This window comes from Equus quagga, chromosome 4, assembly GCF_021613505.1.
Source record: "Equus quagga isolate Etosha38 chromosome 4, UCLA_HA_Equagga_1.0, whole genome shotgun sequence".
In the NCBI taxonomy this organism is placed as follows: domain Eukaryota; kingdom Metazoa; phylum Chordata; class Mammalia; order Perissodactyla; family Equidae; genus Equus; species Equus quagga.
Genome location: NC_060270.1, coordinates 91,297,908 through 91,312,273, shown reverse-complemented (window position 1 = coordinate 91,312,273; position 14,366 = coordinate 91,297,908). Strand labels below are relative to the sequence as shown.

At 34.9% G+C, this 14,366-nt stretch overlaps 1 protein-coding gene across 4 annotated transcripts in view; it reads right to left on the bottom strand.

The window, feature by feature from the left end:
- Nucleotides 1-14,366, bottom strand: part of MBD5 (methyl-CpG binding domain protein 5) — a 196,611-nt gene that overhangs the window by 119,625 nt on the left and 62,620 nt on the right. For all 4 annotated transcript variants that reach the window (XM_046658752.1, XM_046658748.1, XM_046658754.1 and 1 more), the window contains exon 2: nucleotides 8,230-8,351. The gene's annotated coding sequence lies outside the window, so the exon portion shown is untranslated. The remainder of the gene's footprint in view (nucleotides 1-8,229; nucleotides 8,352-14,366) is intronic.

Sequence of the window (14,366 nt, the reverse complement as noted above, 5' to 3'; positions counted from 1 at the left end):
TTCTATATGTCAGATATTCTTCTTAGTGTTTTACATTTATCGGCTCGTTTAATCCTCAGAATTCTGAGATAGGTATACTGTTATTATCTCCATTTCAGATAAGGACAGACACACAGAATTTAAAATTGCTCAATGTCACAGAGTCACTAAGAGTGGGACATGGGGATTCAAACTCTGTTGCTCCAGAATCTGTGCTCTTAATCACTACCTTCTTCAGCTTAAAACAAACAAAATAAATGACAAACAAAAACTTCAGAGAATATCAAAGACTCTTGGAAAATAAAAATATAATTTTAAATTTCAACCATCTTATGAATATCTTTTTTTCTTTTTGGTTTGGTTTTATGAATTGAAAGTATATCCCGGAAATAGATATAAAAAGAAACAGAAAGTATCATTGAAAAGGTGAGACATTAGATGTTCAGCTCATGTGGTCCCTCATAGAATAATAATAGAAGCTACAGAAGGAAAGAAAAAGAAAAGAAAAGGAGGGATGGCCCAGTGGTGTAGTGGTTAGGTTTGCGTGCTCTGCTTTGGTGGCCCAGGGTTCACAGGTTCTGATCCTGGGCACGGACCTAGCACCACTCATCAAGCCATGCTGTGGTAGTATCCCACACAAAACAAAGGAAGATTGGCACAGATGTTAGCTCAGTGACAATCTTCTTCAAGCAAAAAGAGGAAGATTGGCAACAGATGTTACCTCAGGGCCAATCTTCCTCACACACAAAAGAAAAAGAAAAGAAAAAGGAGGAAATTACTAAAGAAATAATTTCCTAGGGATGAAACTCTTGAGAGTACTCACTGAATACAACATGAATAGATAAAAGCCTACACCTAGACACATCATTAGGAATTGAAAAACACCAAGAAAAACAAGAGTGGACCCCAAAAGTTGCCAGAGGTGAAAAGCAGATGAGCTACACAGGACTAACTTAGGCTAGTGTTAAAGAATTTTAGAAGACTGTGGAGCATCGCCTTCCAAGTTCAGAGAGAAAACGATTTTTATACTAGAATCTCAGACAAACTAGAATTCAGATGGCAAGCAGTAAGATAGGTAGCAATTACTCCTTCTCAGCACCTTTTTAAAGGCGGTCCCTTTCCTACAGTTTTTAACATGATGATTGTTAAGACTGTTATAAAAAGAAGTTAGTAGAAGCGGTACAAAATGTCAGTTTTTAGACAGTGTTTCATGGACAGCACGTAGTTAAATGCAGCACCTTTTAATGTGTTTTCTCCCTCTCCAAGACTGATGCACACCTCTTCCCACCTTCCTGCAGTCAGGCCCTGCCCCCAGGCTTGTACCTTTTGATGTCAGAACCTGGATACACCTCTAGTGAAAATAAAATAAAGAACATATCAAACATGTGAAAGTTCAAAATGTTTAGCATCCATATATTCTTTCTTAGGAAACTGCTAAGGATATGCTTCATTAAAGAAGGATGTACAATAAAAAAGAGAAAAATGTGCATTGCCATGGCACCAACTGGAAGCTCAGGGAAGGGCCCCAGGATGACAGTTGTGCAGCCAGAGGCTGTGAGGCTCTGGAAGAGCAGTTCCCAGGGAAAAGAACAGAAGAAGAGACAGATGCACCAGAATGTTTCACATAATGGAGAGTTGGAAAGAATCTGGATGATGATAAAGACAAATAATGCAAGAAAAACAAAAGGAATTCAAAATTTTAAGGAAACTAAAAAATTGCATGAATAAGGACATATAACCAAAGAAGACTACTTGGAACTATAATTAATCATTAATTCAAATGTTTCTGTGTCCGGCACTGTTTTAGCTACTGAGAATATAGTAATGAGGGGAAAAATAATAAACTAAAAAACATCAAACAAATTAGTTAAAATAGATAATAATCCTTGTTTTCTTGAAGCTATAGTCAAGAATGGGGAGAGCGACAAAAATTTCAAAAATTAAGTGAAATAAAATATATACGTTGTACTAATAATAAGTGTAATGGAGAAAAACATAACAAGGCAAGTAGAGCAACAATCCCAGGCAGGCAAGTTGCTATTTGGGATAAGATGTCCAGGGACAGCCCTATCTAACAGCAGCCACTTGGGTCAAGAACTTAAGGAAGGGAAGGATCAAGCAATGTGGTCATTGGTGAATGGACGTTCCTGGTGAAAAGAACAGCAAATACTAAGATCCTTTTCACACAATAATATGAATACTTAATTTGGTTATAAAATAGATGTAATTGGCACCAATTTTAGAAATACAAAAACGAAACAACTGAGGACAGAACCACAGAGAAGGTGAGTGCACTAAAAACGTCATCTGACAGAGGGGACAATCCTTAAGCAGCATCTATAGTTAATGGGACAAGAAGTAAAGGTATTAGTTTATTACCTACAGTTACAACAGAGAAGCCAAAAATAGAGATAAAACTAAATGAAGAATGACAGAGAAAAGGTGGAGGTGTGTAGGGTGAGTGAGTGAATATGTAATGCCTCCTCCTTTTATATGTGTGTGTGTGTTAACATATGACACCGAAAAGTGATAAATAAAAAATGTAAGGTGGAAGCAAATTACTTTTACCTGGATAAAGGAAGATAAATATTAGCAGGAAAAGTAGAAACAAAAGTGAGGCTTAAGTGGGAAAAGCTGGACCAAAGAACTATTGATTTTAAACATGTACGCATATTAATTTGATTTAAGCACACTTACCCACCCACACCCACACCCTTTGGAGGTTTTCCATTGCTCTTACGATAAATATCCAAAACATGGTCTACCAGGCCCTGCGTGCCTCACCAGCCTCACCTCATGCCTCCCTTCCTTGCATTTTCTGCTCTAGCCACCCTGGCCTCCTTTCAGTTTCCTGAGCAAGAAAGACCCTAGAAGCTTCTGTCTATGCTCTTCCTTCCATCTGAAATGTTTCTGGCCCAACATTCCCCACCCCCGGGCTGACTTATCCATTAGGCACAGTAGGCACAAAAGGGTAGGGCCCACAATACTTTTAGAGGTCCACGAAAATGTTTTAATATATACTATTAACATATTTATCTTCATATCAGTATAACTGCAAAATATAATTTTAAATATTTTTTATGGAGGAAGGGGCACATGAAGGCAAAAGTGTCTAGGACCCACAAGTCATAATGTGGCCCCTGCCTATCCAACTCCCTAATTCCATTTGATCTTGTGAATCCTACTCCCTCAGACCTCAGCTAAAGTGCCCCTTCTTCAGGGATCCTTTGCCTGATTCTCCCAGATTATATGAGGTCCCTATATATGTTCTCCCATCACCTTGTAATATGGAAATGAAATAAATAATTGCGTAATTTTCTTTTTAATGAAATCAGGAACCATGTCTATCTTGTTTACTACAGTCATGTGTTTCTTAATGATGGGAATATGTTCTGAGAAATGTGTCATTAGGTGATTTTGTCATTGTGTGAACATCATAGAGTATAATGACACAAACCTAGATGGTATAGCCTACGATACACTTAGGCTATATAGTAGTAATCTTATGGGACCACTGTGGTACCTGTGATCCGTCGACTGAAATGTCGTTATACGGTACATAATTGTACATCCCCAGCACAAAGCCTTGTATGTAGTGATGTGAGACCCTGAAGGACTGAGAATTTTCTACTGTGGCTCTCTCCCATATTTAGTTTTCTGATCCTGGACTTACTACTTACTATTTAATCTCTTATTGACTCAGTTTCCTTATTTTAAAAATAGAGATAATAATGGAGCTTTGTGTTAGAAGAGTGCCTGGCACATAGTAAACCCTATTTAAAGCCTAGTTCTTCTTCTTCATGCTTTAGATGATTGTTACTACACCTCTCTTTTTATTGCTATTATCGTCATCATTATTATTCTATACATTGGGTGAGTTAGGAAAATGTTTTGGTTTGTTAATTCTCTTTTACTATCTATTATGTAAATATGTTAAAAAAAGGGAGGCCATTTTAACAACTTAAGTCACAAAGATTTTAGTGAAGAGTTAGAGAAAGCAAATAACTATAAAGATAGAAGGAAACCAAGGTTTGGGTAACTGAAAATACATAATTATCCATGAATTCAAGACTTCAGGGTTTTCAAAATATCCACAGTAGCCTTTTACCTGATAAGATCAGGCCAGAAGAATATTTTTATCAAAGAATAGTAAAATTGGAATTCTCTCAAATACAAATTTCCATGAAAATCTAATAAAAATGAAAGGTAGAATTTACTATTTTTTTTTTTTTAAAAAAAACTTACCTATTTACTCTGAATAGATGCTCTACAAAGCTGAACACAATTTTCAAGAGTGATACTATTTTCTTGGGGTTACAATTTTTTATACATAATTCCTTTGTAGGTAAATAAAAACACCTACCCCAAAGCAGTAAAAGTAAAATAAAGCAACAGTAATGAAAAGCCTACCAACGGTTTTCATTTTGGTAAATATTTGTCTTACCATTTAAGCTTCAGACTCCTGAGATGACCCTTGGGATAAAGTGACAGACTCAGGTTTGATTCCCTCTGGTATTTTGAACAGTACTCCACAAACTAAGGATCATTTTTGAGGATAAATGACTGGCTAGGAGCACTAATGTCCCAAAGCTTTGCCTGGGGCCTATAATCTCACCTAAGCATTATTCACAACCCCCTAGAAAAGCCTAACGCTAAAATTGTGATTGCCAGTTAGAACTAAACTTGCAAATTCATTTTTGAAAATCCTTTCTTCTTTCATGATTTCATTTTTTTGCTTAATTCATGTGAATCTTTAGATATCAAGTGCAAAAAGCATTAAAAACTAGAGCAATCGCCAACCTGTTTTGAGCGTTGCTTTCTTTACTAATTTATAAAAAGACATTTTAATAACAAAAATGCTTAGGGACTATACTACATAATACATGCAACTGGATATAGAAAGTCCTTAAAAGGGATACGAAAAGCAGTGATAATGAGGAAGAGTTTAGTAAATTTAGAATTTTGCAACTCAGTTCTCATAAGCCATCTTTTATTTGAAAGACCAGAAGAATTTTTATAAATGCAAAAATGAATTGAGGAATGCAATAGTCCCTGAAAATCAGGGAGTAAACTAGAGTCAAATCATGCCACAAATTTCTTTAATGAGGGCTTTCATTTTTTTGCTTAGGATGTAAAAAAATATTATTTCTTGCCATCTATGCCAAATCTTTCCACTCTTGCTTTATTTTTAGGATTCACCATTGCAATCCTCTCTCTGTTCTTCCAGTAACTCTGTCTGCTTGAGTTGATAGTGAAATACAATTTCTTACTGATTATAACACTTAAGAGTCTCCTCTTTTAAAACCAGCAATGAAGAGTGAGGGCTATGTGTCTCAGACTGACTGGGGTAGAGTCAGATGCTTTACCTCTGTAAAGTGGAAATAATTGTTCTTACCTCAAGGTACACTGTGAGGATTAAATGAGACAAATGATCGAAAGTTATTTAGTGAATTGTCTAATATATAGTAAGAACTCAATAATTGGTGTTAATAATGATAACTTCTTAGAATCTTTTATTTTCTTCTTAAATGTCTTGTGGGAAAACCGTAAAAAGATCATTGTGACTCTGGACAAACTCGAGTTAAACTCTCTGGTCTTTTGTTTTCTCATTCATAAAGTGAAATGATATAACAATATTAATCCAAAGGTCTCTCTTAACTATAAAAACTTACATGATTTTACTTAGCTATGGCTAAAGTTCAGACTTATTTTCCTTCTCTGCTATTCATATGTATGACAATTCTATTTCTGGTTGAGATTAACTTTGTTTTTGTATCCTTCTTCTTTGAATAAGAACCACATCTGATGATATTCTGTACTCTTGTTGTCATTGGCAATCATGGGATATTTTCCTAATTTCCTATGATGAACTACTACCTTCACTATCAAACCCCAGAGAAAACCCTAAGAAGGTAGTTCTTCAGAACTGATATATTAAAAATAATCAGATATTCATCACACACAACATGTAAAAGTTTGTATTCTATCTAATCCAAGGATTTAAAATACATAGTATACATATATATAGTAGACCCTAACAATATAGTAACATAATTCACAATTAAGGATAGTACCTTCTGAGGACACAAAAACGAAATTTATATCATGGTGTAAAAAGAGTTATAGCTTCTAATAATGTACTTTAGTAAAAAAGGAAACAGAGCCTTTTTATTAAGACATAACTTTAGTAAGAAAAAAAGTAACAAAAAAACTCAGATATGTATATTTAATACATGAGATACAAGCCACACATTTTTTTTGGTCACAAGTATTTAGTATAATTAAATTCTTAGAGAGACTATTCTCAAATCCTAAATTATGTAACACTAAGCTAATGCTGATCTTTGGTGTAACATTATAAGTATGTTGCAGTGGAAGTCTGATTTTACCAAGACAAACTAAAGCAGATGTAAAATACAGGTTAGGTAAAATTACCTTTAAAGTCATTGTACATACTGAAATATTAAAATATAAAATGATTTAATGTCTGGATTTGCTTCCAAATAATATAGGAAGTATAAATGAAACAAGATTAACCATGAGTTCTTAATTATCGAAGTAAGATTGAGGTACACGGGGCTTCATTATACTATTCTGCCAAATCTTCTATGTTTGAAATTGTCCGTAATAAACAGTTAAAAAAAGAAAAAAGCCAATGTATAGACAGATACCAAACCAGAAGCCAAGACGAAAAAGACAGAGAGATTTAACCTCATAAAATGCTAATCTTATATGGTAAAAAAAAAGCACATAAAACAAAAACAAAACATAAAAAAATGAAAAAATGGGTAAACAATTATAAAAAGTGATTTACAGTGTTAATATTCTGAGTATGATTCTTGATTCTTATCAATCAAGAAAAAACAAAGACCCCAAGAAAAATTTGGAATGGGGCATAAATGAGATAGTCATAAAAGAAATATAAAGGACAAATGAAAATATAAAAAATATTCATCTCGCTAGTAATCAAATAAATGAAAATTAACGTGCCATACATTTTTCTCATTTCTGGTTTATTTAAAAACAAAAACAGTAATACCAAATGACAAAACTATAGAGAAAGTGGCACTCTCATACACTGCTGGTAGAAATGCAAATTGATAGAGCCTTTCAATAAATTTACCCTTTGATCCACCAATTCCATTTTTAAGAATATACCATAAGCTAGCATTTTCCCAACTGTTTAGTGGGATGTTGACAGATGTTATCTGTGTGTGTGTGTATGTAAGCCTAAATTTAATTTTAAATGCAAGTTTATACAATGGCATTAAAAAATTTTTCCCTTTCTAAATTTTTTCTTTTGCTTTTTTAAAAAAAAATAGACTTTACCTTTTAGAGCAGTTTTAGGCTCACAGCAAAAGTGAGCAGAAAGTACAGAGATTTCCCAAATCCTCCCTGCCCCTAAATATGCACAACTTCTCCAATCATCAACATCCTGCAGACAGATCTTATTTTAAGAAAGGATTCTATAGTCAAATAAGTTTGATTTCTAATATCTTAGTATATTACTATACATTGCTATTCTCTAAGATGATGAATAACAGACACTAGTTCCTTATGTTATAAGGCATGAAACCCTTTCATCAGAGAGCATGTTTAGGAACTAAGGTTCTGCAACACTTACTTTTGGAAATTGTCCTAAAAAAATCATTAGACATGAGTACAAAGATGTTTGTACAAGGATGTTCACTGAAATCATATTAACCACAGGGAAAAATTGGAAACATCCCTAAATACTCAACTGGAAAGTGGTTACATAATTTATGTTATATTCTTAAACTGGACTATTGTACAACCATTACACAATGGTAATGTGTATGATATTTACTGACGTGAAAAATGCCACAACAAATTGCCCAGTAAGAAATGCAGTCTAGCTAAGAGCATTTATATTCTATTGTTTCTAGTCCTAATCATAACAATTATATAAATACATATATTATACATCATATACTATATGTCAATAAATTCAGAAAGAACAAAATATAAAGAGTAGTTATCTCAAGGTGGTAGGATTATTATAATTTCCTGTATTGTTATCTTTTTTTTTTTACAGTGAACACGTATTAATTTTATAATAGAAATATCTTTTGGAGGCAACATGTTTATGTATCTTAACTGCTTGGAGACATCTGGCATTTTAATCTATAGATGTCAGTCAGATGTTTTTCATATTTAGTAAAATTAAGTTCACAGACAAGAAAATTATAGTCATATAAAGAATTCATGGAGAGAACACACAATTCCTACCTTCTGGAGAGAAACTGATAAAAACATAACAAGTGCTGTGAGACCCAGCAGAGTAATGGAGGCAGTAAATCTCTAGATGCTCTATGCCTTTATGAGTCCCTATAAGGGAGTACCTCTTCTCTCTGTAACAGAAATAACATAGACATACACATTTATTTAAAGGAGCAGCTGAATGAAAATCATCCTTAAGTACAGACTGGAGCTATTCAGGCCACCTGTGTTCAAGCAGGGTCTCACAGTTAAACAGTTGGAAATATTACCACTTACTTGCTGTATGTCCTTGGGAAAGTTATTTACCTTCTCTGTTCCTCAGTTTTCTCATCTGTTAATGGAGATTATAATAGTACTCAACTAGAAGGGTTGTTGTAAAGGTTAACATTCACAAAGTACTTACAACAGTGGCACACACCATAGTATATGCTTTATAGGTGTTTTTTTAAAATCAATACCTGGGTGGGGTTGATTATATTAACAGAAATCTTTCACAGAGCATATTAAGGTCATTGACATTTTACTCTTGTTAACATCTCAAGTAAGTCTCACCTCAATTCTGTGAAGTACATATTATTATCATCTGGCCCTCAGTTTTGCAAATCAGAAACTCGATTTTATCAGCTCCCCAAACTGTTACAAACACACAAGAAACTGATCAGTTTAAAAGGGGAACTTTTTTGTTGTTCCAAAATGACAGCCAATGGATTGGATAAAATACTATTTACTGATATCTGGTCTATCTAAGTACCAAACCACTTAGAAATTACCTGATTAGTATAAAATTAAAGCAAGGAGAACTGAAAACTCAAACTGGACCTTCTTTCAAGCCATAGTAGTGTGCTTGTCCACTGTGTTACCAATTTCCTCTTCCTCTTGATATGATCCCTTGAGAAAGCACAGCACCACCAATAGAGTATTCTTGCCAAGAATGTTTAATCTGAATCTCACAATAATAAAAAAATTCAGGAAAAATCTAAATTATGGATATCTTGTAAACAATTAGCTCAAACTTTTAAAAAATGTCAATGACATGACACAAAACGGCTGGGAACTTTTTTTTAGATTATAGGAGATTAAATGGATATGACAACTGAATAACTGCATGATTCTTGATTGGATTTTGGATTGGGGAAAAAAATACAGCTATAATTACTAGACAATTGGCAAATTTAAAATACAGACTTTTAAAATCTCTACCAGTTAATACATTTAAAATTAACCTAGGTGGTTTATTCCTGTAGATAAAGTTATTCATTCATGTATTTATATATGTCATAATTTATTAAATACCTATTCAGTGTTATAAGCCTGCAGATACCAAAAATTCTTACCACATAACAGGTAACAGATCCTAAAATATAGACTTGGCTTGGCCAAAGGAGAGAGGTGAGGGATAGTGAGGACCCCTCTATCTGGCAAGTTAGCAAAATAGCTAAACTATCATCTGTTATATTTGAGACTCAGGCCATCTTCCTGTGGAAGTATTTTCCTTTCTAATGGAAGGGAAAAATTCAGAATGTTGGAGCAGGCTGCTGTTTCACGCAGCCTTCAGTAAAGTTCTGTAAGAAAGAGTGGCACAGAGGGACCGGCCCTGTGGCTGAGTGGTTAAGTTCGTGCACTCCAGCTTCGGTGGCCCAGGGTTTTGCCGGTTCGAATCCTGGGCGCGGACATGGCACCGCTCATCAGGCCATGCTGAAGCGGCATCCCACACGCCACCACTAGAAAGGATCCACAACTAAAAATGTACAGCTATGTAGTGGGGGGCTTTGGAGAGAAAAAGGAAAAATAAAATCTTAAAAAAAAAAAAAAGTGTGGCACATCAAGTAACATAGAAGGGAAAAGAAAGCTTTGCCAAAAGAGCTACTTTCTGTCTGTGGCTGAGAATCAGATAATCTGGAGCCTGGCAGGATTGAAGAAGCCAAATTATAAATGTTTTATAATTATCCTTTATTTATCTTTTGAATAGGTTATTTGCATGACATAGAATTTGAAAGATACCAAAAGGCAGTGAAAAATTTCTCTTCCAATCTTGTCCCCCAGACATCTATTTTCCCTTCCCAGAAGCAACCCATTACCAGATTCACGTATTCTTCCAAAATGTTTAACGCATTGCCATATCTACACATGTATTCACAGAAATGGAGCAGGCTGTATACACTATTCTATACCTTTCTTTCTTCAGGTAATATGTTTTGTCATTTGATCATTTCAGTACTTACCAAGCTGCCTTATTATATATTACTATTATAAATCTTATACCAGAAAAATTATAGAGTAGGCAAGAATGCAAGAGGATATAAAAGATGTTTTCCCATGCAAAGGAAATGAGATATTGCCACTAGGCAGGGAAAAGCATTGAAGTGTCTGAGTGCAGAGTACTGAAGATGATGACTGAGGAAGGTACCTGGGAGGATTTATCTGAACACATCTTTGGATTCTTAGCATGCCAGTGTATTGTGGCAGACCCTCTAAAAAAGTTACTGAAGCCTCTGCCATGAGAGGGGTGCAAAAATGGTTAAGACTGAAGCTGGCAGACATAAGAGAGACTGGGGTTTGAAGAAACAGGGTGAAGAGTGCACGGTCCTTACAATTGGAGATCATGGTGAGGACCATGGTAGTAGATCCAGTGTATGAGGTCCAGAGGCCAACCAAGAGGAACTATGTCTCAGTGGATGCTGGCACATGGTGCCAAAATGCCAACGGCCAAGCAGTAACTCAGCAGAGACTGGAAAACAGAGAAGAATGTGGAAACCCATACTCATCCATTGATGCCAGGATGATACGAATTACCCCAGGAACTTGGGGAAGAGTAGAAGGAAGGGAGAGAGAAGGGGTAGGGGAAGAATCTTAGTTTAAAGCCTAAATTGACTCAATTTTAATTCAGAAGTAACCAAGCAACTATCAACTGGTAAGATTAAGCTTTCCTTTATCTGTGGAAATGGTGGTGGTGGTGGTGGGGTGCAAGGAAAAGGGGTTTGTGAGATAAGTCAATTTTACATGTAGGCAAACAATATTTTACACAGTTGAGGTAAACAACTATGAAATTTAAATCTACATAGCCAACTCACAGGTCTGTTATAAGGATTCAATGAAATAGTTGTGTGAAAGTGTACAAACAATAAATGGTGTGATTTTTTGGTTACAATTTCTGATAGTAACCTTTCTTTGACTTCTCCCCAAGTTCTGGATACCTTTAATGCAGTCCTGTGATTTCAGATTTTATTATACACACTCACTTCCGAAGAGTACTAGCTTTGAAGTAAGTCATTCTTGGGTTCAAATTCTACATTAGTCACCCACTAGCTGTATGAATTTGGGGAAGTAATTTAACTTCTCTGAGTCTCTGGATCTTTATTCAAAAAACATAGTGTGATAATAAAAAATTATTTCATACGTGTATTAAGTATGATAATGAAACATACTACATCGCACACTGTCTGGCCCACAAGTGGACCTACTTACTTTCTCTAAAGTTTAAACTATGTTGCCCAGTTTTTGATTTAGAAAATTTGATCATCTTGTCTTAACTACAAGAGATTGAACTCTGTAATATATGGCTCCTAGTTACTGTTCCCAGGCTGATGAAGTAATAAACATCTCCACATGCTGTGAAGGAAGCAGGTCTGTGTCATAACAAAAGTATTTAAACATAAAATATATGTTACATAAACAGGAATCTCCTCAAATCTTACTCTGAGACTGAGTATCAGGATTGGAGATGGTAATGTCTCATTTTCTCCAAATAGAAATTGTCTTTTTTAAAAAGGTATTTAATTCAAATCTAACAAATGTTAAAAAGAACACACTACTCAGTAGATAATAAAATCAATAATATTGATTCTGGTTAAAGATGGTAGATTGGACATATACATTTAACTCCATCCCCTTTCAAAACCACACTAAAATACAATATAATATTAAATATCTTATTAAAAAGCATAAAGAAAGAAAAGAAGAACAAGAGATGAATGATGATACTCAAAATTTGGAAGCTAGAAGGCAGAAGGACTATAGCTTACTGACTTAGCAGACTCAAGCAAGTTGAATCCTAAACCAGCAGTAGGTAAAGCCAGGAAGCAATTTTATTTGCACTACAGTTTTCAAAAAGCTTAGGACTTGGTGGCACACAGACTTACGCAAGTGGGTTAAAGATGGAAATAAGAGCAAGCCTGGTTGGAAGTCTATTTAAGAATTAGTCTCTTACATTCTCTCTCTGCCATTCACAACTGAACAAGTATCCCTCCCTGTTTCATCTCAGCAGAAGACTAAATGTTTATTATTTGGAGTCGGTAAAAAAGAAGGTTCCTGAACTGGGAAATTTTGAAGAATTCTGGAGGGCAGAGTAGTCTACAGAAAACAAAATTGAATGAAATTTTATATGCTGACTATTGAGACTTCCAGGTATTCTTCTACTTGGTTTGCAGAATGCTAGTAGCTCATCTTATAACATTTAAGCAGGAGAGTGGAAGATTCTTCTTTGGTAAATCTACCTGGACTTAAAAGGTGTTCACTGAAATGGTATTGAAGGTTCTTGAACAAAACCTCATAGTCAAATCTAGGAAATTCATGGTCATTAAGTTCTAATTATCTGTTATCTAGGCATCCCCCTTTCTTTCTACCTTAAATATGAACTTGACAGCCAACAATCACTAGACAGCTGAGGAAAGCCCCTAACATGAAGGTAGAGCCTAAAACAAATAAACAAACAGGAAATAGAACTACTCAGGGAAAGAAAATTTTTAAAAAATTACCTTCAAAGAGATAAGAGAAAGACTGTATCCATGAAACAAGAACAGATTGCTTAAAAAAAAAGGAACATTCAGGGAACAAGAAAGTGCTGCTGAGAAAAAAATTGTGATAGAAATGGAAACCTCAATAGAAAGGTTGAAAGATCTCCCAGCAAGTAAAGAGACTAAGAGAAAGAACATGAATAGAAAGGATAATAAAATTAGAAGATCATTCTAGGGGGTTCAACACTCAAATAACAGAAAGAAAAAATAGACAGAAAGAAATCATCAAAGACATAATTCATGAAAATTTTCCTGAATTAAAGAACAAGAATGTCTAGATTAAAAGGGTTCACTGAGAGCCTAGCCAAATGAATGAAAATAGATCCCCAACAAGACACATCACCATAAAATTTCAAAACTCTGGGACAAATAGAAAATTGCAAAAGCTTCCAGTGGGGAAAAATATCTAAAAGAGAAATTAGAATGTCTTTCAACACTGGAAGCTAAAAGACAATGGAGAGAGACCATAAAAATTCTGAGAGAAAATAAATTCCTAAGCAGAATTTTGTACTCAGCCATAACATTACTCAAATGTCAGTTAAGCAAAAAGACATTTCAGATAGGCAAGATCAAAGCTATTGGTAGAAGTGCTCCATCAAAATGAGAGAGTAAATGAAGGAAAGACATTAAAAACAGGAGATCCAGCTCAAAACGGGGATAAAAAAAGAAGCTTCAAGGTGATAGTAAAAAGAGACCTGTACCAGGTGGGACAGAGGTTGCAGCTTAATTAGAAACAAGTACAGGGGCTGGGCTGGTGGCTGAGTGGTTAAGTTCACGCGCTCTGCTTCAGCGGCCCAGGGTTTCGTCGGTTCAGATCCTGGGCGCGGACATGGCACTGCTCATTAGGCCATGCTGACGCGGGGTCCCACATGCCACAACTAGAAGGACCCACCACTAAAATATACAACTATGTACTAGGGGGATTTGGGAAGAAAAAGCAGGAAAAAAAAAAAAAGAAACAAGTACATGGGAAACCAAGTAAATGAAAAAAAAGAAAAAATGAAAAATAATTACTAATTTTAGGGAGAGCAGAGAATGAGATACATGATAAGGTTCAGCTATGAATTGAGTTTATATAGTTATAAAATGTGTGTAATTGAATATTAAACATCAAAATTATGATACAACTATACTGAGAAGACAGCGTATTTGTGATGATAGGGTAGGGGACATAAAAGAGATCTAAATCTACAGCTTCCATAGTGGGAAATTAATAGATTATATGTGAAGCTGAAAAAAAAATTAAGTAGAAATATATAATCATGTTATTTAAAGATATTCTTCTTCATAAATACCAAAAGAAACAGCTGAAAAAGAACTGAAAGTAATTGCTTTTGGGAATTGGAAAAAGGG